Genomic DNA, 25718 nt, shown 5'->3' on the forward strand with positions numbered 1-25718 from the left:
TTAATATAGCCATATTATATATAGCTAACGACAATATCTTGTTAGCTAGGATATCAACTTTCTCTCTCTAGGATGCGAACTTCCTTCAGCTAAGGCTGAATGGCAGGAAAATCGAAGCCAGGAGGAAGGGAAAAATGGACAAGGGGAATACTACAACTGTCACCTACATGAGGAAAGGGGTCCCAAAGACAGATGATGCGAAGAAAATGAAGAGTGTCAATGTTCTACAAGGAATTACGCCATTAGTACTGCAACAATCACCAAATTCGGGGTTGAAGATGGAAACACCACAGGCTAGCAACCAACAGAGCCCAACACAAGCATCGGTTACGAGTTCATGGGCAGATCAAATGGACTGAGACTGTAAGAAAATCCCCAAATCGGGAGGGGTTGGAATTAATTGAGATAACACCTGAAATGAATGTGAAAATAACATTAGAAGACATTGAGGACGAAGTTGTTTACTGGCGCACAACAGTGATATGTTATGTGTTGGGATCTGATCCACCCCTAACTGTAATTGAAGGCTATTTTAAACATATATGGAGCCCATTAGGCATAGAAAAGGTAGCTCAGTCTAACAAGGGTGTATTTGTGGTACGATTTTCATGTATGGAGGGTAGGAACAAGGCAATTAATGAGGGGATCCAAATGTTTGATCCTAAAACAGTGGTTGTGAAGGGGTAGTAACCAGATATTGAGATGAGTAAAGTGATGGTGGAAAAGGTTCTAGTTTGGGTTCAATTGGAAGCGCTAGACCTTAAGTATTGGGGATAGCCTGCACTTACAAAAATTGCTAGTCTGATTGGGAAACCATTGAAGACTGATAGTACTACAAACATAAGGGAAAGATTGATGTATGCCAGAATTTTGGTGGAAGTTCCACTAAATCAAGCTACTCCAGATTTTATCATGTTTGAGAATGAGAAGGGCCAAATTGTGGAACAGGAGGTGACTTATGAATGGAGGCCCGTATTATGTGACCATTGCAAAAACTTTGGGCACTCAAAGGAAGTATGTAGGAAGTTAAACAAGACTAAGGAAGCAGTGAAGGGCAAACCCCTGGAAAAGAAGGAAACACCTAAACAAGAAAGAACAAAACCAGGACAAGGATGGATTTGTACAGGTGCAGAAGAATAGAAATAAGAAGACTCCACAAGGTGCTCCATCACAAGGAACTACAGTCAATATTGCTAATTCTTTTAGCATATTGAACTAGTAGGAGATTGAGGTGAATATGAAGGCTAGATCAAGCACAACAACAAGCAGAACTGCTGATCCCGCACATAGAGAAGCACAAAAAGGTGGCAGTACAAACAAGGGCACTACTAATTAGAATCAGAAGGCAGGTAACAATTCTAAAGCTGATGCATCTATCCCTGAAGGGGCAGAAGCTGGTGCAGTTCCAAGAAGAGGACAGGCTGGGGGTAAGCCTCCAGAAAATGGATAGCATAGGATTTTGGAACACCAGGGGGCTGAACAGACCAGAGAAGCAGAAGGAGATGAATCTATTTTTGCATAATAGTAAGATTGGTCTGTTTGGCCTTCTGAAAACCAAGGTTACAAGAAATAATGCTCAGAGGGTATCTCTTAACCTATGCAATGGATGGTCATTTAGTACTAACCTATTTAAACATCCTGGTGGGAGGATATGGTTAGTAAGGAATGTTAGGATTTAAATCCCAAATCCGACCTTTGTAAGCAGGTTCCCAGGAAAGATTGGAGGGTCACAGCTGGACCACTTAAATACCAACCTCCTTAGACAGAACCTACTTACGCCGTGATGTAAGCGAAGAATAAATAGCACACACATATTTATAGTGGTTCACCCTCAATGTGAGAGCTACGTCCACGTTGCTGCTGCAGATCTTATTAAAGAAGAAATATTACAAGTGTTTACAACACTCAACCTCACAACCCCAATCCCAATTACACTCAAGAATTTTACCACAGAAAATTCTCTCAAAGACCTTCTCTTACTTAGGCCTTTCACTAAGAGTATTTCTCTTAGATTTTTTCTCTCTTGGGATGTGTATAGCAAATGATCTTAATGATATCTTACAAATGAACCATAAGCTACCTATTTATAGGAATGAATTTCCTATGATGAGGTAAGCACTTACATCACAACTATTATGAGGTAAGCGCTTACATCACGACTATGTGAACAAAAGAATTGACTTGTTTGGCCAATTCCACACCTAACAAGGAAACCAAGGGTATTCAATGTCAACATAGTTAGTATGTCTGCACAAGTGATGCATTATGAGGTTCAACATAGAGGAACTGGAAAACAATTCAGCGTGTCTTGGTATATGGATATAATGATCAAGCACTAAGGAGAGAAATATGGCAGGAACTAGAATCCATTCATCAGATTGTTCAAGGTCCATGGGCAGTGATGGGAGATTTCAACTGTATGTCGAATAGTAATAAAAGAGTTGGAAGCACAATATCAGTAGCTGAAATAAGAGATTTTAAGAGATGTGTGGACGTATGTGGGAAGCAAGACCTCAAATCTTCTGGCTCATTCTGTACTTGGAATAACAAACATGGAGATTCTAAGTTTTGGTTGCGTCGCTCCGATCTTATCCAATCGCGAATGCACACTAGTACTTGCAAGCTAAAGCCGGATAATGAATGTCTATGGTCTCCAATTTGCTGTCTTCCTTAGCTAAATGCGCTCTCCGAAGCCACGGTTGATACTTGAACCGTAAGGATATCTCGAGTCATTCTTGAAAGTACCGGATAGCTTGCCTTGTACTTCTTCCACCATGCTAAGACGTCCAATTCATTCAGTTCCTTGATATCCACATTTGGCTGCATCAAATAAAAGTTATATTCATCAAAGTTTGCAGTACAAGAAGAAGTTGGCTGTGAATGTAAAACTTTTAAACCCGACAAGCCCCTTTTGCTACTCTGAGAAGTAGTAGGGCGTGGAGCAACGGGTGTAGCACGTTCTTCCAAACTAGAATAATGAGTAAAAACTTTTCTAAACTCATCATCAATAGCGAGTTCGACTTCAGCTAAAGATGGTTGAACTCCCTCTTCAATTTCTAAAAATGTATAAATTTGACTAACCAAATTTTTAGTATAAGACACTTTTAAACAAGGATTTAAAAGAGAACTCAATATAAATAAAGTTGGATGGGAAAAAAATACTTCTTAAATTTGATTATCATTTCAAAAATAGCCACTTGATAATCGGGTTTATATTTATACTCTTGTAAAACTCTAGCTATTTCCGCTAAGTAGGCTAAAATTCCGGTTACCGTGGGATAGAATTGTCTAGAAAAAGCAAGAGTTGCATTATAAAAAATTTCTAAGAGTTCAACATATTCTTTAATATCTTCCCAATGCGAAAAATTTAACCAATCATCACTATCAGTATTATATTTGTTGTGAACTTGTTGTATGGGAATCCTATACTCATATGCTTGTTGTAGCATAATGTAAGTGTAGTTCCACCTAGTCTCAATTTCTACTTGAATTTTCCTAGGTCTAAGGTTATTTTCCACACAAGCATTCTTAAAATCTCTAATTCTTCCCCTATTAGCATTACAAAAAAGAAACGCAACCGCATCTCTAACTTTTTGAACAGAATCTTCAAAATGCACAAGACCATCTTTAACAATTAAGTTTAAAATGTGACAACTACATCTTACATGAAAAATATTTCGTAGCGGAGGATTTAGTTATCTTTTTATAAGACCTATCGCCTTTGTATTATTAGAAGCATTATCTAAAGCAATACAAAGTGTTTTTCTATAAATGTTAAAAAATCTCATAATAGTAGACATTGAATCCGCTAAACATTTTCCATCGTGACGACCTTTTCCTTCATCATATAAAAAAGCTATAATTCTTTTTTGCATAACCCAGTTGTCATCAACCCAATGACATGTAATAGCAAAAAAATCTAACTTGTTAAGACTAAGACCCAAATCAGCGGTAAGACAAACATTACAATTTAAAGAATTAAATACATGGCGCAAATAAAATCTATATTTTTTAAACAAATCTATAACATCGGCTCTACAAGTACTTCTAGGAATACCCTCAAATAACGGATTATAACAACGTTGAATGTAAGTAACAAACCCCAAACCCGAGGGAAAGGAAAACGGTAAACAATCATAAGCTACCATTTTAGCTACTTCTACACGCTCTTTTTTCTTGTCATACTTAAAGTTTCTACCGGTTCGTGGGTCTATCGTCATTTGAATACCCCCCACATTTGAACCCGTTTGCTCTCCCCAAACATCCATATGTTTGGTTCTCATATGACCATTTAGTGTACCCGTTCCACCATCCTTACAAGTTCCTTGCTTAAAACTAAATACTTGTCCACATAGGGTACATGTAGCTGTTTGGTTTTCCCTATTCTTAGTCATAAATTTCCAAACTTTAGCTGTTGGCTTACGAGTTCTAGGCGGTTTGTCTTGTGTATGTGATTGTGGAGGACATGTATCTCCTATGGGATTTTCGGGGGGTTGTGTTTCATCATCATCATCATCATCTTCATTAAAAGTGTCGGTAAAATGTTGTTGCATTGCCTCATGACCTAAAAGTGGATTATTTCCACCAACATCAATACCTAATTCAGGTGTTTCTTCCACAAATGTTTCCTCATTAAGCCCACCCCTAACAATACCACTACTACTACCGGCACCACGTCTTAATCTCTTTGACATTATTAAATAGAATTAATTTAAATCACAATCAAATAAATCACAAGAAAATAAATTACAACAAATTAAATTGCTAGAATTAAATTGCGTAAATTAAATTGCGAAAAATAAAGATAGAGTTGGAACGAAGGTACCAAATTGCCGGATTAATTTCCAACAAAGTGAAGGCGGCTAGAATTGCAAATCCACCAAAGCTACTTCGGATTATTGCAAAATCACCAACTCCACCAACAATATTATAATTGTAAAATTAATAATTGAAACTAGAATAATATTTATTTGAGAGAAATTTAAAGTGGCTAATTATTGCAAAGTAACTATAATTGAGAGAAAGAGAAGAGTGAATTGGTGTGGATTAAAATGAAAATGAAGAAGGGTTTATATAGGGTTGGGGAATGGGTTAAAGTGTTAAAAAAAGGTTTGGGGGGTTGGGGGGGGGGGGGGAATTAATTTATGGCCGTTTGGCAACGGCCATTTTTGCAAATGGACCGTTGCCAACGGTCCAATAACGTCCATAAGTGCTGGGCCGCAACGGCTATTTTTTTTTTAAAAAAAAAATAATTTAACCGGTCCGGTTCCGATTTTACCGGTTCCGGTTTCAAAAAAATCGAAACCGGACCGGTAATAAATAAACAGTTAACTGGTTATACCGGTTCCGGTTTGAACCGGTTGACAGGTTTAGTAATAGGTCGCCCGCAAAGGTTGGGTGCGTCATAATTAATCTGGCTATACGTTGGGGGGGGGGGGGGTTATGTATTTTCCCAAAACTTTAAAAGTCATGAATCTCTAAAATTCATGGAAATGAGGATTGTTTTTTGGGAATTCATGCATGGGTTGGTAGGAAAAGAATCATGCCTTTAAAAGAAAGAGGAATAGCCTTAACATACCTTTTGGTCTCCTTAACTATTCAACGTTTATCCTTCCAAGCTCATAAATCTACATGTAAACCATTCATACTATTGTTAGGCTCATTGTCACATGCTTATCTTAAGCCTTCAATTTAAATCCATTTAGAATCTGCCGAAATTCGGGCAGCATCTCCCTTGTTTATATGCCTTGACCGAAATCACAATCCACTGACCAACAACAACAATACCAAAATCACAACAATATTATCAACAAAAATAGTCTGCATAAAACATCCCACACGATGTTTTCCAAGTTTCTCAACTATCTAACTCGTTATACGATTATTTAATAACTTTATCTCCGTAAATAAGCTGAAATTAATATTAATAAGGAGAGATTCATACCTTATTCTTGCTAGAGCAGCAATATCTTCAATATTTACTTTGAATCCAAACCAATTCCAATGCAAGACAGAACTATAATTGCGACTACACGTTACCCGGACCTTGATTAATACTCTGTCACTTGAAATTACTCAAAATCCTCACTTTTATGTTGTGTGCATGCTCTCATATGGTGGCTGATCTCTCTAGAACATTTGGGGGGAATTATTATGGAGAAAAATATGGGGTTTTAACCCTTATAAAGGGTGTCAAAGTCGGTGGCATTGTAGCAGTACTATAGCACTGTAGCAGCGCGCCCTGCTCTGCCCGCCTACCTTGTAACGTTCATAATTCTCTATTCTGACATCGTATCGATGAGAGGTTTTTTGCGTTGGAAACTAGACTCGACGAACTTTATTTTAGGCTTTTGAAACACCTTAAAACTCCTAATATACTAGGAGATATACCCCTCCAAAATTGACTAAAAATCTGCCCAAAATCCTGCCAACTTTTTCTAAATTTTCGTCAAACTTATTTTCTTCGATTTGCTTGATCCCGAAATCTTCCAAAACTCTCCATACATGATATTTATCACTAATCATACTTGGTAATGGTCATGTCCTTTGGTTCCAAAGTTGTCCTTCCCGGTTACGACTTACAAGATCATAATTCATCCTTTACTTAAACAATATACTTAATAATGCTTCGTTCCTCACACTCCAAAATTATTTTACCTAGTCATAGCTCGACATACCTAAATTCAAATTTAACCAGTTCTTCTCTGAGGTACGGGGTGTAACATTCTCCCCCCCCCCCCTTCAAAAACATTCATCCTCGAATGTTGAGGTAGAGTTCGCTCTGAGGTAGATGTCAATGTTCTTACTTGTATTTGTCGGTATTTACTTTACTTACTTGCAGTCTTACTTTCTCATTTAAAACTTAACTTATCCGAATTACGCTGTTTATCCTTCTTCTTTTGTGGCCAAAATTTACGCCCGTACTCAAGCTCGTCTCTTTTCTTATTATCTGTCTGTCTACCAACTCTTTATGCTTTATCGTTCTCATTGTCTCTTCAGCCTTCGTTGTTTACATTCTTGTGTTCTCTTTCATCCCGTACTTACCACATACTTTTATCCAATTTTGATCCCTTTATTTTTTATTCAAAAATTCTTGTTCTCTTCGATCTCCACGTATCTTTCTTACGTTTTACAGATGTCCCAGGCCCTTGTCTTCTTGGAGTTTACTTATTCTTATTATTCCTCCATTAAAGATAACCTCAATACTGGTAAGATTTTAGCATCCTTTGCTTTCTATAGCAGTCGAATTAATCTTTGCGGTACTTTATCTTTCAACTAGTTTAACATCGAAATGTCTCGCTTAATTTCTCTTTCCTTCAATTGGACTTCTGGCACTTGGCTAACTAACAGTAATTCTTGTAGTTATATCAAAAACATCTCAAACCTCTTCTTTAATGATTCCTTTCCTTCAATTTACTCTTAAGGTTTCTGATCCTTAGTTAGGCTAATAACTTAGGGGTGAATTCAGAAATTTGTCGAAGAATAACCAAGATTCCTAGTCATGCAGCGAATTCGAATCTTTTCATTCTTTTCTTTGTCTGTAACCTTCATTCATCCCTTTTTTCAATAAGAGCCATCATGTTACTTGTTCCATGAAGTCTCATTGTCACCCGCTTATTCCAATCAAATGTGATATCCTTGGCTCATTTCCTTTGGGGCTCTCCTTTTACTTTTAACCTTTTCCCGATTCTCACTTAATAAGTCTTTCCCATAGTTTGACGTAATTATCTGTCATTTCGGTTTATCAATCAAGCGGATCTTAATTCCATAAATGTCCATCTCCTTTATTTATATCCTTGAATCCTTTTCCTGCGATCTTATCTTCATCTACTTCCATGACTTCACCTTCCGTTCTTAGTCCCTCCTGTTTCGCAGCCCTCTATTTCTCTAATAGTGGACAATTTTCTTATTTGGCTGTGACACTTTTCCTTGCTTGCTTCTCTAGTGCTACTTTAAATTATCCCTCTTAGTACTAATCGATTTTATATACATATCATTCCTTAATTCCTTACAATGTCATCATAGTTCCACCTATGGTAGCGCCCAGATGGCTTGCAATAGCATTTCCTTGCTAATGGTTTATTATTCTCATTAATTACTTTACTTCATATTACTTATCTGATGCGTCAAAAATACTATAGCCAAGGGATTTTTATTCAAATGGGACTCAATTCGACCCATACAACAACCTCAGCATTATCCCTTATACACTTGTATGCAGCATTTTCTTATCACCGTCGTTATCCCTCATCACAAGATTATACTTACAAGTTATAACATACTAATGCTCATATCCCAAGCTAATCTACTATTCAAAATATCTTCAAATCTATGTTTGAATCTTTCCTCCAATTTCCTCTGCTCTAATCTTAACATCATTACAAAATAACTCATAAGCAGGAGACTAAAATAAAATCTTACTTAATCACAACTTCTTTTCAATACGAGTGTCTTCCCTCTTTAAGTCCTTGGCTCTCCTGTACCAGCGGCTAATTGAGACTTAACTAGCTTTCATTCTTCTTCAAATATTTATTGTCGTCCCCACACCATTTTACTAGCCATTTCATCAGGACGATTATTTATATGGTCCTATGACATATACTCTCACGATTTTATATAAACGGTGACTTATGATTTCAAGCCGCAGGAGGTATATCTAGTCTCAGGCAGTACTGCTGTCGTGCTATCCATAGGCATACTGTCTTTATTTCTTTTGACGATCATTGAAATTCCTAAAAATATTCCTCTTTTAATACCCTCACCTCTTCCAGTGCTACGATTTCTCTTTACTAATCCCGACTGTCCCTGATACTTATCCTTGGTCACTTGTATGCCTTCTCGCTTCTTTTGTTACCTTTTTGGGGTACATTTGCTGCAAATTTAATTGTAACTAAAAATTTCTCTGGTACGAGCGATTCGAATCATAGCCCGGAACACAACGTATTGCATTGACAAAACTTATTTCCTTGATTTGCTAAACCTTCATTACCTTGTCATGCCTCCTTTCCTATGTATGTCTCATAATATACTTGCATTTAGTCCATTCCACTTTTCTTTAGCACATCCTTGATATATTAGTCCATCTCGAATTTCGGCTCCTTCAAGCCAGTACATTTCCTTCTTTTGTACTTTGGAATATTCTAATTCGTCTAAGAAAGTTCTCGTATACCAGTAACATTCGAGTATTGACCGTCTTTGGTAGTCATTTGGCCGACCCTAGCGATCCTTCAACTCCTCCAGTCCACATAATGCCGGAGTTACTTTCATCGCATGGTTTGCCTTATTATTATTTTTTTTGCTAACTGGATTCTTGTATCAAGTCAAACGTCCACACATATTGGACCCAACTCAAACCACTTCCTTCCTTCATGCCTATTAGTCCCTTAGGTTAATGAATCAATGGTGACATCGGAATTCGTTAGGCTCCTTATAGAATGCCAGACTATACCATGCTCCTTCAGCCGCAATTTTCCTTCATAGCTATCCTTTCACGAGTACCCTTGAGATTCCTCTTACTCTTGGTTCCCGATTCCGAGTTAGGTTTATACCATACCAGTAAAAGTTGATACTCTCTCTCATTCACTCTCACGATTTGTCCTTTCCTTAATTTAGCTCATAGTGTCCCATAGTTTCTCTTAACTAATTGTTTGTATCATAATCCTTCTAATGTCCCGCCGATTCTCGTTCTCATCATGAAATTTTAGTAAAATACGCCTTTTTCTTTCTTTGTTCATTCATTTCTTATTTCCCTTTACGATACCATAGCTTGCTCGTATGTATGTCTATTACTCGTATATTCGTCATGTTTCCTTTATAATCGCATCTCTATTCTAGGTCCACTGTCATATGCCATCACTGTCTACCTTTGGCCAACCTTACTAATTTATTAAGCTTCCTCTTATCGTCACCGATCACATAACTTCCTTTCATTAATTTATAACCGCATTTTCTCGTACTTCTGTCCTCAAGGTCCTCCTTGATTTCCTTTGCTCTTAAAGTGCTCTTTCCCGTTTGCCACTTAATAATATTTACCTAGAAGTTTGCAGAACATTTCACTATGAGTACAAACCAATCTTGATCTCGTATATATATATATATACTTCTAGGGTGGAACTTTCCCGTACTCGTTAACTTCCTTTCTCATATCAATATCTCTTTGTTGTCAATCTAATCTATAAACCGTAATACTTTATTTGAGTTCCTAATGTCAACTTTCTTTATGTTTCCAATAGGTCCCAATCCTCCGAAATCTCGAATGCAACTCATCCCAGTTTCTGAACTACTAACCATTTTTCCCTCCAAGTTTTCTCCTTTAAATTAAATTAAAATCACTCTAAAATTTCTCTTTGAAAGCATCGCATAGTTTTTCCTTCAATCATGAATTACCAAACGGCTGATGGTCACATTTTCCCTTTACTCTTTCTCTATAGACATGCAAACAATTCAATTTTTAAAAATTTCGGCAGAGTTTCCTCTATAATTCTTACTACCTCATGTTGACACCCAATTTTGTCCCTCCTTTATTCTAATTTATTTCCTTGGGCTTCTAAATTTATTAACGAGCTAAGTATTTTATTTTCACTACTATTTCTACTACTATTGATATCGTTACTTTCATCTACACTATTCTACTATCAATATTACTATTATTACTTTATCACAAATTTTAAATGGTTCGTCATCGTTTCATTGTAGGATTTGTACTCGTTAAATTAATTTTACTTTGTTAAATCCTTTACTTTCTATACACTAATTACTATTTATCTTCACATAATATATATTGTACTAGTTGTTAAATTAGAAGCCCACAAATAATTGAAACAAAGAAATAAGAACTCATATTTCGGACCAACATTTGAGCCCAAACGTCCAGCCCACATCCCTTAACAATTCACCCAACAATTTCAGCTCAGTCCATATTTTAACAGATCAGCCCATGCTATTTAATAACTCAAATCAGCCCATCACCCTTTCTTACCCGGAATAGACCAATACCCACTCCAAACCGACCCGACCCAGTCCACTTATCACTTTCATCTTCCTACCCTAAGCTCTTCAACAAACAGACGCTGCCTCCTTCACCTCTCTTTCATCCGTTGCCCCTTTCTCCCTCCTCTCCCTCACGTTCCTCTGCACCTTCGGCTTCCCCTTGTCCCCCCACGCCTCACGTTCATCTCCACTCTTGTATGTCCCCCCCCCGCTCCTTCATCTCTCTCTCATACGCTCCTCTCTCTCCTCACGCTATAAAGAGGGAGGAGCTGGAACCTAAAAAGGGGGGATTTTTTTAGCGGAAAAACCTAATCAGCTTTAGATCGAACAAGATCTGGAATCCCAAGATTCCTCCTACAAAACACAAGCTTATACTGTGAAAGGATTAGTCATCATTTTTTATAGAAATACCCCGCTGTTTTTTTCCCCCACATTTTCTTTCCTTTTCAACGAACTTTAGCCGCAACAAAGGGCTTCCGACAAAATCCAATTTGATTTCTTTGATTTTTGAAACCTTCTTCTGCATTGTGTGTCTTGGATTTATTGAGTTTTGCGTTCAAAAAATTCGAGTGTCATTCGCGTTCGAGCATAGATTCGAGACTCCGACGCCTCGTTCACTGCACACGCGAAAGGTCAGTAAACATTTTTGCTTTATGTAACTATCGGCGAATTAAATATGTCCTGTTATCTTATGTGTTTCATATGTTTATGTACTTATTAGTTAGCTTATGGATTAGTCTAATAGTCGTTGGTAATAGATGTGGTGTTGGTTTCTGTTTAGATTAGGCTTGTGAAGTTCTCATATAGGTTTAGGTTATAAATTAGTTGGTTAATCTGGCCTTGCTGTGGACCAACATACAAGTTAGTTTTGTTCCAGTTTATCCACCTGTGTTAGTATGCAATGGTTGGGTTTAAGTTGGCAAAATCAGATTTAGACTAACGACAATTATTTTGCGATAGGTTAGTATGTGTCAGTTGGTTGTGTATGTGAGTGTAAAATCTAAATGCCCTCATGTGGCTTATTTGTGACCAGTTTAATTCATAATGGGCACTCGTTTTATCTGAATCAGTAATCTTGGTCTGTGACTTGTGGTGTGTTTGGTTGCCTGAATTTAGTTATATAGGGAAGTGGCAATGTTTGTATGGGTGTGTTTTCCCTTATTCCCTGATGCCTAGCTCAAATTTCTTTCCCTTTCATCTTTGGTTTCAATTCTGTTCCATGAGAAATGTGGTAAACAGGTCAGTTTTGGGTTTAGCTTCAGTGTCATATATTAGAGTTTGGGTCGAGACATTCAATCCTGTTTGGTTCATGAAAATAGGGCCTAAACTGCATTCATTAGGATTAGAATGACGTTGACCTGGTACTTTAAGTAAAAAAAAAGACTACTTGTGTATTCATCCGAATGACTCATGCTCAAGCTATGAAGCCTCTGCAATTAATATGTTGTTAGTATCAATATTACAAATTTTAGAACATGTTAATAAGGTTGAACAGCACTTTAGATCCAGCTTCAGTACCTTCAAATACATGCTAGGGCTATGCTTAATTCTGAAAAATATATTTGAGGTTCCCTATTGATAAAACACGCTAACTGTACGCTATATGATCACTCCCTGTTGAGTAGAATCTATTTAAGTTTACTTATAAGCATTGTATGAATCATATGAGTATACGCCTTTAGAGGACATTCGTTCGAACCTGTAAGAATGGTGAAGCTGCTGCATCTAGTTAACATGTCGAAATGGGAATGCCAAATATGCATGTTCACTTGATTACCTATTTTTTGAAGCATGTCAAGATACCTGGGTATTCTCTCTGGTTATGCATGTAATTGTGTTTTGTATTTGCTTTGGCATATTTGTTTTAGCTTGGGATATATGAGATGCCCATGAGTTTTTTTTCCCTTTTTCTGCACATTTTGAATTTGCTCGTGTGGGCTTGTCCCTTCCCTACTCTCTTGTTGATCAATAAGCATGTTTATGTGTTTATGTGTTTAGATCCACATATAGGTTTTAACTCTAAAATGCCTGACCTTATACCTGTTGAATCCTTTTGCTAAGTTCAGTGGAAGTTGTTATTCTTGTGTCAATTAATCATATGCTAAGTCAGTCCCTTTATGTCATTTGCATATTTCCTAGTTCTTTCCAAAATTTCTATGTGGGCTGAATCTTGTCTATGGGATATTTGCTGGTGTGTTACTGGGATTAAAGATTTTCACTTGATTTTGTTAGTTGCAGGTCTGGAACTGCACCATCCCTTCCCCTTTCCTTTTCGGCTGTGCTAAAAAAAATGGCATATTTACCATGAAGGATCTGTTTGGTTGATATGATGTTTGAATACCTGATTCTATCATTGACTCACATAATTTATTATACTTAAATACCTTGTCACTGATTTCAGTCCAGTAACTAAGATAAATAAGAAGGATAGGTCATGCCTTATGTTATTTAAATCTGCTGATTTTCCATTTCTTGGGCTTGGCCTATTTCACATCCAAAATTACATTTGATTCGGTCCTCTCTGTCCAAACAAAGGTCTTACTTATTTAAGTTTCACTGTTGCTGTGATTCAGTTCTGTTGAAAACTCGGCTTTAGCAATTTTAAACCCATACAAGTGACCTGTTGAGTCTAGTGATAACGTTGAAGTTTCTTTATCAACGAAACGTGCTAGATATGTACTATTTGATCATTTCCTAATGAGTTGGATCTGTTTGTACTCACCTGAGGGCATTGCATAAATTGGATGAACATACGCTCTTGTGAAATACATGTTTGGATCTGTACGAAAGAAAGGATCACTGCAGCTTACTAGTATGCCTAAATGTCACGATCCTGTCTTATTCGATCGAATGTTGGTTGTTTTGTGCCTAAATTGTTCATGGCTATTGGTTAGAATACTATCTGTTTGGCACCCTCATTTTACTCAACTGCTACAAATGACCCAACATGAATAAGGAAGCATGTAGAAAGATTATCGTCTCCCTCATACCTTATTTGTCTCACAGAATATAGTAGCGAAAATGAAAACCTATAAGGCATCTCATGTTTTCTGCCTGTCCATCTTTTTCGTCCCTACATTGCAAGTGTATTGTTGTTTGATTATGTGCATGAACGTATATGACCAGTCACCTGTTTTGGTTTGGGATATTGAAATTGCTGTTATGATTAATTGCCAATTATAAAATCCCGAATCATGCCACCGCTCTAATCCTATTTTTTCTTTTCTTTTTCTTTTTACATGTACACACCGGAGTCGAAGAGTCTTACTTTAAGACTCAATGTCATCTCCCGTATTCGGCGTTGGGCCAAAGTCCAACGGAATCCTTCCTGTTCAGCCTCTGTCTACAGCGAAAAAGGGGGAAAACATAAATTCTGGGCCGAAGCCCAATAGGCGTGACAACAGCAGCAACACATTTAAAAAACTGTTACTGGGCCGAAGCCTAGCTGCAAACGGATCACAGCAATCCAAATGGGCCAAGCCCATTTACATTATATCTATCCCTCTATTTTTATTTCTGTGTGCATTTAACATGTATTGTATGACTAACATTTGTGCTTGTTAATTAAGATAAACTTTAGTAACATTAAGGGTTTTAGTTTAGTAATGGGTAGTTAATTCCACAAATTACATTCACTTCTATTTTTTAAACTATTTATAGTATCTATAACATTTATTTGAGTAATGGATTTTCAAAATAGCATGACTACATCTTTTGGCTAAGGGAATCATAATTTATGCTTACTATCTTAAAAGTTTAAAACGTCACAAAGCTTACACTAACGTTAGCTTATTCTAAGAAATAAAAAGCAAATTAGTTTCAACGGATAACTTTTTCACTTTAGTTCCTTTCCAACACTTGAAATACATATTTGTTTAAAACAACCTTCGCACAATATACGTTGAACTAATAGTCTTTCTATAAAACTTTATTAAATAACTATTTTAAATTTGTTAGGCATTTTCTCCAAAAACATATAAACATTAAACATTCTGTTTCTTTTAGTTCATTTGTAACTAAACTCTTTTATGCAACTATTACTTTTCTACAAGTTTTATTTTAAATAACATTCTATTTGTCTATAACTTTAGCAATACTTACAAGATATTTTCTTAAATATTTAAATATTACATCTACATATTTAGCTTTAATTAATTAACCAAAGTCCGGTCGGTTAACCATTGTTAATGGGTCTTAAAGGATGCCTAATACCTTCCCTTTAGACTAATTGAACCCTTACCTAGAATCTTAAGTTTCGCAGACTTTTAAAACAGAGTTAACTTTAAAATAACTTTAATAAACTTTAGGTGTCCTAATTCACCATAAATGATTAGGTGGCGACTCCTTAACATAAACAAAATAGGAATCACCAATATGTCGTACTTCTATTTTAACCCGGTTAAAAAGGGGTATGACACCTCATTCTTGCACATATCTCAGAAAACACATCCAACACCCCACAGAGCAATCACAAATACCCATAATATCTTGCTCAAGTTCTTATATCAACATCTATCCATATTAATAAAACAGGAAACATACCTTTCGAATGAACAACTTCAATTCTCAGCAATTACCTCAAAGCGGCATAATCAAGTGTTTATCTATGATCAAACATTTGGGTTAGAATCAGGGGCATCATATCCTATGATTTAGTTCTATAGCACGATCTAAGATAAGAAAGAAAGGTCAATAGTTCCTAAATGCCCTGCAGCCTCTTGTTTATAAGTATGGCGCGCTTCACACCCATAAACAAGACTCTACTGGACACGGCTCGTAGACATTCCCTAGGACGAACTGCTCTGATACCAATTAGGCACACCCCTACCAGGATTATGACGGGCTCCGACCCGTAGGCCGGGAACCACCTGACTTATCCGTTACTTTGAACATTATAAACCATGACTCAAAGAACACCTGCATGCAGAAAAGGCCCAACATAGGAATATCCGATCATTCAGCACATATATTCATATGCGAACCGACAAGGTCGCCACAACATAACATATATCATAAAGCCGGCAAGGCTAAGAGTAAAGTATCAAGAGTCAAAATAAGGTCAACAAGGCCACCAATATATTATACAACAATATGAACCGGTGGAGCTATAAAACATCTAACTGTACACACATGTCTACGAGCCTCTACATAGAATACAAGTGATCATAAGGACAATACCAAATAGACTGCAGCTCCGAAATAAGTGGATTGCTCCTGAGAATTCGCTGATAGAACACCTATGGGTCTGATCTGTTTCCCTGCCTACCTGCGGGCATGAGCGCAGCGTCCACAAGAAGGGACGTCAGTACGAATAATGTACCGAATATGTAAGGCATGAATAACAACATAATACAGATCTGAAAGGTAACATGAAATATGAGAGATAACATGTACATCTGGATGCCTCATAAGGCAGTGTCATGCATGCTTAGCCATTTAAAAAAAAAATTATACATATATATAGTACCATGCCCGGCCATTAAGGTTCGGTGTCATATATATATAGTATCATGCCCGACCATTAAGGCTCGGTGTTATCATCATTAGCCCGCGTCCGGAGCAATATCATGACATGCCCACTGCAGTGGTGTGCACATCTACGTGCCATGCTCGGCCGACTATAGCGCGGCGCGGTGTGAGAAAATATATATATATATATATGCGTGAGAGCCCAATCAAAAGCCACAACTATATCGGAGTGACGTAAGGTCGGTAGCCTCCGATTATATTATGAATCAATCATCATCGTTTATCCCACCTTGAAGGAACAAGGGTTATAAGGTGAGATTACCAACAATGAAGGAAATTAAGAAATTGCAAAGTAAGCTCAATCACCTCATAATAATATAAAGCTCATGTACTTGGAAATCTCTATGAATAAAATAATCTCATAATATTAGGAAATCTGTATGCCTTGGAGCTTTGATAAATAAATCCCTCATAATCATCGTCATGGTTATCATAAAAAATAAAAATTATTCATATTTAGCACCATAAAAACTTTAAGAGTCATGAATCTCTAACATTCTTGGAAATGAGGATTTTTGTTTTTTTTTTTGGAATTCATGCATGGGTTGGTAGGAAAAGAATCATGCCTTTAAAAGAAAGAGGAATAGCCTTAACATACCTTTTGGTCTCCTTAACTATTCAACGTTTATCCTTCCAAGCTCGTAAATCTACATGTAAACCATTCATACTATTGTTAGGATCATTGTCACATGCTTATCTTAAGCCTTCAATTTAAATCCATTTAGAATCTGCCGAAATTCGAGCAACATCTCCCTTGTTTATATGCCTAGCCCGAAATCACAATCCAATGACCAGCAACAACAACCATACCAACATCACAACAACATTATCAACACCAATAGGCTCCATAAAACATCCCACGCGATCTTTTCCAAGTTTCTCAACTATCCAACTTGTTATACGACTATTTAATAACTTTATCTCCGTAAATAAATTGAAATTAATATTAATAAGGAGAGATTCATACCTTATTCTTGCTAGAGCAGCAATATCTTCAATATTTACTTTGAATCCAAGTCAATTCCAACGCAAGACAAAACTATAATCGCGACTACACGTTACCCGGACCTCGATTAATACTCCGTCACTTGAAATTACTCAAAATCCTCACTTTTATGTTGTGTGCATGCTCTCATATGGTGGCTGATCTCTCTAGAACATTTGGGGGAATTATTATGGAGAAAAAATGTGGTTTTAACCCTTATATAGGGTGTCAAAGTCGGTGGTACTGTAGCAATACTATAGCACTGTAGCGGCAGTGTAGCAGTGCGCCCTGCTCTACCCACTTAACTTGTAACGTTCATAATTGTTTGCTTCGACATCGTATCGATGAGAGGTTTGTTGCATTGGAAACTAGACTCAACGAACTTCATTTTAGGATTTTGAAAAACTTTAAAACTCCTAATATACTAGGAGATATACCCCTCCAAAGTTGACTAAAAAGCTGCCCAAAATCCTGCCAACTTTTTCTAAATTTTCGTCAAACTTATTTTCTTCGATTTGCTTGATCCCGAAATCTTCCAAAACTCTCCATACATGATATTTATCACTAATCATACTTGATAATGGTCATGTACTTTGGTTCCAAGGTTGTCCTTCCCGGTTACGACTTACAAGATCATAATTCATCCTTTACTTAAACAATATACTTAATAATGCTTCCTTCCTCACACTCCAAAGTTGTTTTACCTAGCCATAGCTCGACATACTTACATTCAAATTTAACCAGAGCTTCTCCGAGGTACGGGGTGTAACACTGAAAGTGCGGGGTGTAACACATAACCTCTCCGAGCTTGCGTTAACAAAGATACCCTTACCTATGATTTGTTTTTCTTTTTAGGTTGCACTACAAGAAACTTGACTTTTAACGACCACTTCTTTACGGAGGGACATGAATCCAGTCGTAATAAGTCATTTTTAGTGCCCAAATTTTTTTCAGTCATTAAGGGTTTGTTTGGGAAGCCACTTGGTAATTGGAATTGGTGTAATTACTAGGGTAGTAATTACACATCCTAGTAATTACACAATAATGTAATTACAATGACATGTTTGTTTGCCATAATGTAATTGCAGTGTAATTACAAGCGTGTTATTTGGTTGCATAAGTGTATTACACAGTTAGTTTGATTTAAAAATAGAATTTAATTATAAAAAATTTAAAATTAAAATTTAATTAGTAATCACATATTTGTAACTAATATGGTAAAAAAAATCAAATTAATAATATTCTAATTTTGATTAATTATAAAACTTAAAGAACATAATATCTAAGAACAAATTAAGGAGGGGAAGAGAAATGAAAATAAACATAGTAGTGGTAGCATCATTAATATAGCCATATTGGAGTAGTACATAGCTAAGTCCACTCGTGCATCCATGTCAAATGTTTTTAATAATGAGAAGTGAAAGAGCAGAAGAATTAATTAATGAGATGGATAAATGTAAAGCCTCGTCAATGTTCAATACCTAACGAAGAAAACGAAACATTAATCCCTAAAACCGCTTTTCCCCACTGCGTGCATATTATATAACGACATTCGTAATTAATTGTTGAAATTCTTATTCCTATTTATATACGTAGCAGTAGTAGTATTGTGCCTCCTAATTGCAAGTCCTTTAATTTCCCTTAATCTATCCCAACCTCGACTCATAATTGTCTTCCTCAAAATTTCTCATTTTCGATCTTCACCTAATTAAATACCTTGATCATTTGACACTGTTGTGCTTAATATATTAATTTGTCTAAAGTACCATTTAGTATTCTCCATGTTGACTAAACTTGCTTCCATTTTTGCTTCATTGAAGCAAGAAAATGTTCCACATCGAGAAGAGGTGAAAAAAGAACAAGTAGTAGCAGCAGGCTTGAAAGAGGAATATTGTGTTCGTATAAGGAATAAAAGAAGTGAAGAAATAGTTATTCCAGGCTTGATAGATGTGATATTTTCTTGGTCTTTCGCTGATGTTCTCAACAAAAATCTTTTCAAACACGAGGTTTGAGTCTTTCTTGTCTTTCTCTCTCTCTCTATATCGCAAAAATATTTGAGTGTGAGTATGAACTTATTACTTATACATATATATTGGGAGTGTAAGTATAGACATTTCGTACACCATCAAATTTAATTAGCTGCAATAACAAGGGATAATTCAACTACAACAACGACAATATACCCAGTGAATAACAAGGAGTAATTCATAGACTTTATTTGGAAACGTAGGAAATACAGTACCTATTTTAATGAGTTATATTACATTGACAGTGTAAAAATTCCTTATACTATCAACTGATTTAACTTAAATATTTTAAATATTACCCCTCCTTCCCCGTCTAAACTATTTTGACACCAAAGTAGCTATATGACTAAAATCGACCACGCCTTTTGCCATGTCAGCGTTCAAGAGGTAAATGCTATCCAATTGTCAAGTTCAAAGGTATAATCAAGACAAATAATAGTTCAGGTATACATATTGAATAGAAGGTGTCAAGTTCAGAGGGGTCCCAGAGTAATATGCCATTTTTTAGCTAATCCTTGATCTTAATGCAACTCGAATCCTTTATTCTAGTATCATATATACATTCTATGTTTTAAATCACATATGATTGAATTTCTGAAAATAGGTAATATAACTTTATATCTTTACCTATTATTGGTCTGCATGTGTTATATTTTACTTCAATATTTCTGAAAAAATGGTAATCTAATTACTTTATATCTTCAACTATTATTGGCCATGTGTTATATTTTTACTTAATTGGTAAAAGGGTCTAATTAACGTTTAAGTGGAGTCTTGAAGAATAATTACCTTCAAATAATTATCTTTAAGGAATACTCTCTGACTAATAACCTCAGCAAGTGTTTGATTTATTTGCATGTATGGAAGTGCTTAATTAATATGGAGTTGAACTGTAGTCTGTATGTGCAAGTCACTTTTTAAGACTAAACTTTTTTTGAAGTTTAATTTCATCGAGATTAGAATTTAGAAGTGATGCTTTAAATTATGGCACTAAAAGATTCTTAATTATTTTGTTAAACTTTCAAATATTTTATGTATTTTTCATATTTATATTACTATGTCATTTTATTAGGATCTTTAAATTTTTTAAAATAAAGTTTATATATTTAAAAACTACGTAAGAAAGTACTATAAGTCACAATAATTAACACTTCAAAATACTTAATAGGCATATAAAAAAAACGCGATCAAAGAAAAAGCCGAAAGTGGCATATAAATTAGGATGGAGGGGGTAACATATCATAAAATACTCCTTTCCTTTCAATTTATTTTCTCTTACTAAAGGCTGTTTAAGTGATTTTTTTGTTTTAAACCACTTCTTAAACTCACTAGTTAGTGAAGTTAACAACAAAAACATACCCACTGTAATCCACAAGTGGGGTCTGGGAGGTAGGATGTACACAGACCTTATATACCTTTGTGGGGTTGGTGGGGTAGGGAGGTTGTCTCCGATAAATGCTTGGCACTCAGTGAAGTTAAATTGATCCAAATTAAGCGGTAAATAAGATAGAAATGCCTCCTAGGAGTAGGCATAGTTAATGTCTACGTTGCTCAGGTCAAATTATCCAGATTCTGGATTGTCTAGGGAAATGTTGTATTTAAAGAATTTGTTGGGGGAACTGTGAGGGAGTGATATTTGTTGCTTTATGAGGAAATTTTGGTGCTGCTCTCTCTCTCTCTCTGGAATTGAGTTGTGAATGCGTAAAGACAATTAACTACATATACAAAGTAAAAAATTATATACATAGTAGGCGTTGAATATCCATGTCTTCCACTTATGTTTACTCCTTTATATTTTGAATTCTCTTAGTAAAAATCTTGCATCCGCTGCCAGTATGTCAATTTGTGGCAAGTTCATTGGAGTATCTACGTATCCACGAGCGCCCTTTAAAGATCCATGTAGTGCCCCATGCTTTGGGGCTTGCATCTCGTGTCCTATTAAGTAAAGCGCCTTCCATTGTGTCCCCGGTTGCAAGTAAGGACTTGCATATTTATGTTATTGGAGATAGCTGTTTTCTTCCTTGTTAAACATAGTGGTTCCAAAAAGATTTTTGTGTTTTTTTTTTCATATTTTGATATTGTCGTTGTCTCGTTTATGTGCGATTTATTAAACAGCTAGTCCCATTAATACTTGTCAGGTTAAACAAATTCCAGAGACATTCTTGTCAACTGATCATTACTTCAAGTCATTCATCAGTCCACTAATAGAAGAAACACATGCTGATTTGCTCTCAGGCTTGACAAATGCTTCTCAATCCCCTGCACTTGAGGTACTTGATGTCGAGGTACTTGATGTCAAAATATCAGCAGATTATAAGCCAGCCAAGGGTTTATACTACAACATTTGGTTGAACATTGCTATCGAGGGAGAAAGATTTAGAAAAACATATGAACCGGAGGTCGGAGATCTGATTGCACTATCAGATGTGAGGCCGAAGAGCACTGGGGACTTGAACAGGCCAAAAAGGTCATTTCTCATTGCATTCGTCCATGGCAAAAATGAAGGTTCAAACGGGATAACAATCCTGTCTTCGAGGCCTATCTTGTTTAAAAAAACAGACAGGGAAAAGGGTGAACAAGGAGACAGTCTTTTCATTGTTTACCTTTCTAATTTGACAACAAGTATTCGAATATGGAAAGCTTTGAATTCTGACACGGCAAGTGCCAACTTGAACATTATTAGGACTGTGTTGAAAGTTGATCCAAGTGTTGTAAGAGAATCTCTCTCTCTCTCTCTCTCTCTCTCTTTTACTCTTGTAGTCATTCTGAAAGGAATATTTTATGGAAACTTTTCCTGTCAGTTTTGATCTACAATTTTCACTGATTTGCAGGATGAGGAGAATTGCGCTCTTTGCTCCATCAATGAAACAAAAACTAGTGCCATATCAAATCATAGGACAACCATTGACTCCTTTGGTCTAGATGATGCGCAACGAGAGGCTGTTATAAGTTGCATTGCTGCAAGAGAGTGTGGTCACCAGAATGCTGTTAAGCTAATTTGGGGTCCTCCTGGAACTGGAAAAACAAAAGCAGTTGCTTCCTTACTTTATCTCCTGTTTAACATGAAATGCAGAACTTTGACTTGTGCTCCCACCAACATTGCTGTGTTGGGAATTATAAAGAGGGTGATGCAACTAGTACAGGATGGTCTGGAATATGACACTTATGGGTTAGGAGACATAGTTTTATTTGGTAATAGAAAAAGAATGGGGATTGATGATCATGAAGATCTGTTCGATGTATTTCTTGATAACCGACTTGCTGCTATTGCGAGCTCTCTGTCTCCTGATCAGGGGTGGAAAAATCGTACACAGTCCATGATATCTTTGCTTGAAGATCCTGAAGAGCAATACCGTGAATACTTGGTAAAAGAAAATAAGGAACATAGAATGAATGATGTTGCAAAGGAAGAGAAAGGAACGATAAGTATAAATAATCAAGGACTAGCTGAGAATAGGAAGAGTAAGTTGCGGAAAACATTCGTCATTCAGATTTTAAAAGATAATGAGAAGAAGATATCAAATGATGATAAAAGATTGAGATCGGTTGGCAAAGCGAACAAGGCCATTTCGAATGAGGGGGAGGCAAGAAACAAGAAACAAGTCCGTAGTTTTACATTTGAGGAGTTTGTCATAAGTCAATTCAAAATGATCCATGAGCAGTTGACATTTTGTCTAACGAGCTTGTACACTTATCTGCCTACTTCTTTCATTCCACTAGAAGTAGCTAAAGATATGATCAGAGTTCTTGAGATGCTTCAAACTCTTGGAACACTGTTCCGTACTGGGAATAATGGGATACATTTGGCGAATACATGTGCAACTAAAACAGAAAGCATCAAAGTATTGAAATCTCTTAGTGAGAGAATCTCTCTTCCAAATACCACTGATTTTCGAGGTTTTTGTCTGAAAGGTGCATGTCTGATTTTCTGCACTGCTTCTAGCTAATCGAAATTGTACACAGAAGGAATGACGCCTCTGGAGATGTTGGTAATTGATGAAGCAGCTCAGCTGAAGGAATGTGAGACCACTATTCCCCTACAGCTCCCAGGTCTCCGTCATGCCATACTCATTGGGGATGAGAAACAGTTGCCTGCAATGGTTCACAGCAAGGTTTTCCGCTTATATTTTTATTAATTTTTAGAAATTATGACTTTGTTGCTCTTAGATAATTGACAAAGTGTCCATTATTGACAGATCTGTGAGAAGGCTGACTTTGGAAGGAGCTTATTTGAGAGGCTGGTAATTGTGGGGCACAAGAAGCACCTTCTTAATGTTCAGTATAGAATGCATCCTGCAATAAGTTTGTTTCCAAACAGAGAGTTCTATGAAAATAAAATTATGGATGGTCCGAATGTTCAAAAAGCAATGTATGAGAAGAGATTTCTTAAAGGAAATATTTTTGGCTCCTATTCTTTTATTAACATAAGCAATGGAAAAGAGCAGTATGATAACAAACACAGTACTAGAAATATGGCAGAAGTTTATGTCATAGATGAGATCGTTGCCAACCTTTATAAAGGTAATACTCTATCTGTCACGGACTTCATCTATGCCTATGATGAAATTTTCTTGTTTTCAGTACTATATTTCGGTTCGCATGGCAATTGTGCTGGCAAGTCTAATTTCATTTGTGAATTACAGATTCTGTTACTTCAAGGAGAAAGATTTCTGTCGGTTGTATATCTCCTTACAAGGCTCAAGTTTCTGCGATTCAACAAAAACTTGGGCAGAAATATCGCACAGATGTCAACAGTCACTTCTCAGTGAATGTACGATCTATTGATGGTTTTCAAGGCAGTGAAGAAGATGTGATTATTATCTCCACTGTTCGTAGTAATGGAAGTGGATTAGTGGGATTCCTTTCTAGTTATCAGAGAGAAAATGTAGCACTGACTCGAGCAAGGTACTAATTTACTGGACAACAATATTATGCAAAGTGTTTGAACATTACAATCAGTGATAAGATAATTGATGAGTATGCTCTTTCATTGGCTTTGTACGCAGATTCTGCCTTTGGGTATTAGGGAATGCCACAACTTTGGTGAAGAGTGGTTCCATTTGGAAGCAATTAGTCATCGACTCCAAGGCTCGGGGTTGTTTCTTTGATGCTAATGAAGAAAAAAGTTTGACTCAAGCAATTTTGAGTGCTACCATTGAGGTTGGACAGATTGAAACATTACTCAGCATGGACTCCCCTATATTCAGAACAGCCAAGTGGAAGGTATGATGTTTCATTTGGCTTATAATCGATCTTTTCTTTAAGTCAATTAGTTACGATGAAAAATTTGAAGGCCTTCCCACAACTCCTCCCTAAGCATAAACTACCTACTGTTTTAAAACTCGTTGGCGAAAAGTATTTTGCTTTTTAATGTTTTTTTTTCTTGAATATTGATGACTGAAAAAGTCTGTTGGATTTGGATTTTGCTAGTAAGTGCTTGATATTCCTTCTTTACAGGATTTAATTCTTTTATTCTGTTTACAATTCGGTGAAATAGCAGGTTCTCTTTAGTGAGGATTTCTCAAAGTCCATTGCCAGAATTAAAGATGCAGAGATCCGTAAAGAAGTGATCTCCCTTTTGGAGAAGCTTTCAAGTGGTTGGCGCAAGCCAGGAAAGCACAGGTTATTCGGCAACAGGGGCGGGAATTCATCTGAACTATTGGAGATCTAACAGTGTTAAGCACCTAAAATTAATTTGGAGTGTAGATATTTTGCTAGAGAACTTGACAAACTTTCAAGTGTTAAAATTCTGGGACAAGTTACCAGAACATCAGATATCAAAATTGGCAAAAGTCCTTGACATCCGTTTCGGTAATTATACCATCGATATGTTGAATTGCTGCAAATGCAAGCTTGTGGAGCGGTACATACATTTCTTAATTCTGAATTGCTGTCTTGTCGTTTGTTCTTAAAAAATCCAAGTATACTGACATTTTCGGATACGGAAGCTGACGTTACAAGTCTTCATATCTTTTCATAGAAATTTAACACTTCCAATGACTTGGCCAAGTGATGGAAATGATGATTCAAGAAAGAACTCCGCTCAAAGTGACCTTGAGAAGAACTTGGCACATCAACTGGCACCAAGTTTCAGGTACTAAAAGCTTCTTCTTTAAGGACAAATGCTTCATGAGTATGAGAAAAAACTAGAGAGAAGTCTCTATTATAAAGCTTTACAGAGAACTGAA

The 25718-nt window shown here is 36.4% G+C and overlaps 1 pseudogene; it reads left to right on the forward strand.

The window, feature by feature from the left end:
• Positions 1 to 417: 417 nt before the first annotated feature.
• On the forward strand, positions 418 to 25313 carry LOC132607703 (uncharacterized; annotated as a pseudogene).
• The last annotated feature ends 405 nt before the right edge of the window (positions 25314 to 25718 follow it).

The sequence above is a fragment of the Lycium barbarum genome, chromosome 8 (assembly GCF_019175385.1).
Source record: "Lycium barbarum isolate Lr01 chromosome 8, ASM1917538v2, whole genome shotgun sequence".
Taxonomy (NCBI): domain Eukaryota; kingdom Viridiplantae; phylum Streptophyta; class Magnoliopsida; order Solanales; family Solanaceae; genus Lycium; species Lycium barbarum.